General features: G+C 37.6%; 1 long non-coding RNA gene across 1 annotated transcript in view; it reads left to right on the forward strand.

The window, feature by feature from the left end:
• LOC139763617 (uncharacterized) overlaps positions 1-3,094 on the forward strand; it is a 31,375-nt gene extending 28,281 nt beyond the window's left edge. The window contains exon 3 of the long non-coding RNA XR_011716196.1: positions 1,050-3,094. This is a non-coding gene — a long non-coding RNA (uncharacterized lncRNA). The remainder of the gene's footprint in view (positions 1-1,049) is intronic.
• Positions 3,095-6,000: the final 2,906 nt, after the last annotated feature.

Here is a 6,000-nt window from a genome sequence, read left to right on the forward strand (position 1 = left end):
TGGTTTCGGTGCATTATACATAACAGCTACAGATTGAGTGTGAACGAATGTGGCCTTTGTTGTCTTTTCCTAGTGCTACCTCATGCACATGTGGGGGGAGGGGGTTGTTATTTCATGTGTGGCGGAGTGGTGATGGGAATGAATAAATGCAGACAGTATGAATTATGTACATGTGTATATATGTATATGTTTGTGTGTGTATACATTTGTATACGTTGAGATGTATAGGTATGTATATTTGCGTGTGTGGACATGTATGTATATACATGTGTATGTGGGTGGGTTGGGCCATTCTTTCATCTGTTTCCTTGCACTACCTTGCTAACGTGGGAGACTGCGACAAAGTAAAATAAAATAATTTAGATGAATTAGTATAGATGTCTGTGTATGTATATATATGTATATATCTGTGTATTGGCATGTATGTATACATATGTACGTGGGTGGGTTGGGCCATTCTTCATCTGTTTCCTTGTGCTACCATGCTGACGCAGGAGACGGTGGTTAAGCATAATCAAAAAAATTATTTTATTATACTTGATTGCACATTACCCCCTGTACACCACATTGTTACAGTTAAAGCTCCCGTGCATGCCTTTCACTCTCTACCATGTTCAAGCCCCACCAGTCACTATAAATCTTTTTCACTCCATCCCTCCATCTTAATTTGATCTCCTTGTTTTCCTCTTCCCCTCCACTTCTGACACACATATATTCCCTTTGTTAATCTTTCCCCTCTCATTTTCTCTATATATTCAAACTATTTCAGTACATCCTCTTCAGCTGTTTCTATGAAACTCTTCAAATTATCACACCTCCATCTTTTATTACTTACTTGATCAAACTACCTTACATCCCTATTCATTTTCAGCAAACTTGACTAATATTGTTATTCTTGCTGAATTTGTGTATATAATCAGAATTCTACTTTCAAACAGCTATTATTCCAGTGCCATCTCTATTTGATATGACATATTCCTCAGCAGTTCAGAGTATGAAATTTGACACATGATGATACTGCAGTCTTAAGATAACTCACTTTTTTTCAGATGCTGTGTGAAATCACATCTCAAGACTCAGAACAGATCAGAAATTTGCAATGTCTGGTGGAGAGGAAAGTTATTGTACTGAATGTGGGAAACCATTTTCATGTAAGAGAAATCTTCAGAAACATCTCCTTGTGCACAATGGTGAGAAAAAGTTTAGATGTGAAGAATGTGGGAAACAATTTTTGTGGAACTGTGATCTTCAACGACATTTGCCTGTGCACAGTAGTGAGAAAACATTTGAATGTGATCAGTGTGGGAAACTGTTTGTGCAGAATTATTATCTTCAACGACATTTGCATATACACAGTGGTGTGAAAAAGTTTGGATGTCAAGAATGTGGGAAACTGTTTTTACGGAAGTATGCGCTATCTCAACATTTGCTTATACACAGTGGAGTGAGAAAGTTTGGATGTAATGAATGTGGGAAACTGTTTATGCAAAAATGTGATCTTCAGCGACACTTGTCTATTCACATTGGTATTAAAGAGTTTAGATGTGATGAATGTGGTAAGATGTTTTCACAGAAATGTCATCTTAAGCGACATTTGTCTGTGCATAATGGTGCGAAAAAGTTTGGATGTGACAAGTGTGGGAAAGAGTTTTCACAGAAAACTAGCCTTCAAAAACATCAACTTCAGCACATTGACTTATAAAAGAGATTTATAGAATGCAGCAAACTTCTTGCAGATGACTTCTTCCAGAGCACTTGATTGTACACAGTGACATGTAAAAGTTTGGATGCAATGAATTTGGGAAACTGTTTTCACATAAGGGTAATCTCCTGAGACATCTAATTGGGCATAGTGGTGTTAGAATTTTTTGACATGATGTATAATATATTGGTAATATTTACTTACTTAAATTTATATATCTCATGAAACTCCCTTCATTCTATACTAGGTCCCTCTTGCAATCTGTACTGAAGCTTATTAGAATAAACATAGTATTTAGGTTACTTAGAGAATTTTATATCACCTGAGTAAAGGCTATAAATGATACATAAGACAAATACTGATGAAAAAGGCTGCAAATAAAGACTCTTCCACAAATGTTTTTTTCTGGTTTATGCATTGCAGGGATGTATATGTACAGTCAAAATAAAACATTTTAACACAAGGGACTTGATCCAACTATAAATTATGATTGACCGGGTTGATTAAGGCTTGTTAAATATTACATAACTCTAGGACCCCTTCTGTAGGTGATCCTGCATCATCAAGACTGCACTTCACTCATTAAGAGGGATGGAATGGATATCTTTGAGGTAAAAATTTCTTTAACAAGACTGTGTACTCTTTGGTCAACTGATGATGATACAGCCTTGCAAGAAGTGACTTACCATTTGTAGTGTAACCAAAAATAGGTGGAGTGACACACAGGGTAAGCATGGTTATCCCTGGGAAAACTACAAATTCTCACCTATGGCATTAAGAAACTTCACCTAAAAGCAGCATTTCCACTCCTTGGCATTTTTTTCCAAGATCTTAGGATTTTAGGTAAAGTCTTGGGATCTTGGCATTTTATAAGCAAAATGCTGCTGATCTTGGGATTTTCAAAGCATTTCGTACTATTAGTAAACGTTGTAAATAATGTAATAAAAAAAGCTGAGAAATTACATTTTTGGTTTGGTTTATACTTTAGAGTGTCCATGCATACATTCATGACTGTACACACTTGTGTTCATGGACGTGGACATGCCCAAGACTGTTAATGTAAAGTTTTCATCAGTTTGGGTAATGGACTGCTTTTCACTTTCTGGTAGGATGCTTGTTGGAACAATAACATCATCTGAATTTCTGTATGCCTCAAAGTCGAGCTAAGATTGGCAGAATTTATGAGATTTATGTGTCGAGGACCTGTGAGTTTGAAAGATTTCCCCTGTCAGTTACCAGTCTTTGGTATTTTCCCAAGATCATGGGATATTAGGTGCAGTCTTAGGATCTTGGCTTTTTATCAGCAAGATCCCCCTGATTTTTGGATTTTCAAAGTATTTCTTACTATTGATAAACATTGTATATAATGTAATAAAAGAGGCTAAGAAAGTACATTGCTGGTTTTGTTTATACATCATAGTATACTTGCATACAGCCATATATAACTAATCACATTCATGACTGTGTACACCCATATTCTTCGACATGAATGTATGTGAGACCAGATTCCAACATGGTATATAGTCCCTTTTCTGACCCCATTAATGTAAAGTTCTCTTTAGTTTGGGCAATGGATTAGTTTTTTCTCTCTAGTAGGACAGCTGTTGAAACAATAACATATGCTGAATTTCTATGTCACTAAATTTAGCTAAAAGTGATAGAATTTGTGAGATTTAAGGAACATTAAGAAATCACTCGTAGCAGACATGAAAACTCATGCATCCAGGACCTGTGAGTTTGAGAGATTTCCCTGTCCCCTTTCTGCTCCTGTCTTCGTTTACATTTTAGACCTCTTTTTGGACTGGTGTGGTTTAAGACTGCTGTATCATGAGAACAATGAGTGCATCTAGGAATTCTTGATCCTGGGGGAGTGGTACACTTAAGGAATCTCTAAGAGATAAGGAGAAAAGATTTCACCTTGACCATTGAGTGTTCATGGAATTGTGTTCACAAACCAAAAACATATTTACATTTTATGAAAACTGTCCTATCCATGCTGCAAATCACAGAACTCTAAAGAATCTCTTTCCTCTTTGTGGAACACTGAGTCTATAGTAAAATTGGCACTCCATTCTATTACACTCATGAAAGAAGACTTGGATAAGCTGCAGGATCACTGGAGCATTTATTGTATGCTAAAGAATCCTTGAGAAGCATGAGTGATGAGGCAACAACTTTCTGGTTTGAACTACAGACAAATAAAGATGGCAACAATCAGTTCAAATTCAGTCTTCTTTCAAACTTTATGTGCAGCATTGTGGCCCTACCTCACTCCTATACATGTGTTAAGAGGGTCCTCTCCCTGTTTAACATAATCAGAATTAAGCAGACAAATAGACTCCATGTGTCCACCACAGCCAATTGCCTCCTTGCAAAGCAAGCTATTGTGTGACAAGAGGTACCTTGTCATCAGTGGGAGCCTTCAACATCACTTGTGAAAGAAGTTAAGGATGGGCAGTGCCACAAGTGGTACATGGACCTGGAAGTCAACAGGAAAATAGGGACATGGCAACTCTGCACCCTGGCGATGCTAAGGCTCCCAGTGATGACAAAGAAGCATTATTGCCAGTTTTTCTAAAATGATATCTTGTTTAGTGATATGGATGTTATTTATATGAAATTAGATTCTTAGTATTTTATGGTCCATCTTTGGATTTTTTAGAGGCCAGTCTAGGGAACTCATTTTTTGGAGTGGTAACACCACTCATTGAGGCTTTATCACCATGAGTGGAGAGACAAGAGTACCATAGTGTTGTCAAGGCCTTTCCACCCCAAAGGAGCCCACCTTAACCTGCTCTTGTGTGGAGTATAATTTTACAGAATCACTGTGAAAGTGGCCTAAAGTTATGTAACAATGATGACAATAATAATCCTCCTCTTTTGTATAATCACTTCCTGAAGGCAGAAAAAGGAGCTAAGTAAGTATTTTTCTTCAGGACTTAAGTTCCTAATGTTACCTTTCTATGGCAGAAAAGGCAAGTATGTACAAAACATTAATACAAAGGTACATAAATGTTACTCAATCAATTTGGTATTGTTGTGTAATTTGGTTCTCTGTCACTTGTATTTGAAAGTCATTTAGATGGCAAATGGTGCTACTCCTGAAAATTCTAGTACAGAGTAAAAAGACGTAATATATTTTATGGTAAGGAATGTTGGGCATTACATTTACAGATATTTCTCCATTTAATACATGTCATAAGCTTAAGACTTGTTCAAGTTATTGTATTATGTTGAATTGAGATTTTAAATGTAAGGTGGTACTCAGAGTAGAAGAAAGACCTCCTTCCACTGAAACCATGTCATACCCTATACACCCTGTACTTTTCTTGTGCAAGGTCTTTGAGTACTCTTCCAGCTCCAGGTGGAAAAGGTGTATCACTCAGATGGCATACTTCCTCATGTCCTAAAGGAGGTGCCTGTGATCCATATGTCCAAACCATTTCAACACACCCTCTTCTGCTCTCTCAACCGCACTCTTCAGTATTAACCCCTTCAGTATTTACTCAATCAAACCACCTCATACCACATATTGTCCTCAAACATTTCATTTCCAGCACATCCACCCTCCTCCGTACAACTCTATTCTTCATCGCTCCCAGAACCTACAGCCCCTCCCCCACCCTGTGATTCACTTCCGCTTTCATGGTTCCATCTTCTGCTAAGTCCACTCCCAGATATCTAAAACACTTCACTTTCTCCAATTTTTTTCCATTTAAACTTACATCCAAATTAACTTGTCCGTCAACCCTACTGAACCTAATAACCTTGCTCTTATTCACATTTTCTTTCAAGTTTTCCTTTCACACACTTTTCCAAACTCAGTCACCAACCTCTGCAGTTTCTCATCTGAATCAGCCACTAGAGCTGTATTATCAGCGAACAACAACTGACTCACTTCCCAGTCCCTCTCATCCACAACAGACTGCATACTCACACCTCTCTCCAAAACTCTTGCATTTACCTTCCTAACCACCCCATCCATAAACAAATTAAACAACCATGGGGATGTCACACACCCGTGCCGCAAACTAACATTCAATGGGAACCAATCACTCTCCTCTCTTCCTACTTGTACACATGTCTTACATCCTTGGTAAAAACTTTTCACTGCTCCTAACAACTTACCTCCCACACTGTATACTCTTAAAACCTTCCACAAAGCATCCAGATCCATAAATGCTACAAACAAATCCATCTGTTTTTCTAAGTATTTCTCACAAACATTCTTCAAAGCAAACCCCAGATCCACAGATCCTATACCATTTCTGATACCACACTGCTTTTCCCCAATCTGA

The sequence above is a fragment of the Panulirus ornatus genome, chromosome 47 (genome assembly GCF_036320965.1).
Source record: "Panulirus ornatus isolate Po-2019 chromosome 47, ASM3632096v1, whole genome shotgun sequence".
In the NCBI taxonomy this organism is placed as follows: domain Eukaryota; kingdom Metazoa; phylum Arthropoda; class Malacostraca; order Decapoda; family Palinuridae; genus Panulirus; species Panulirus ornatus.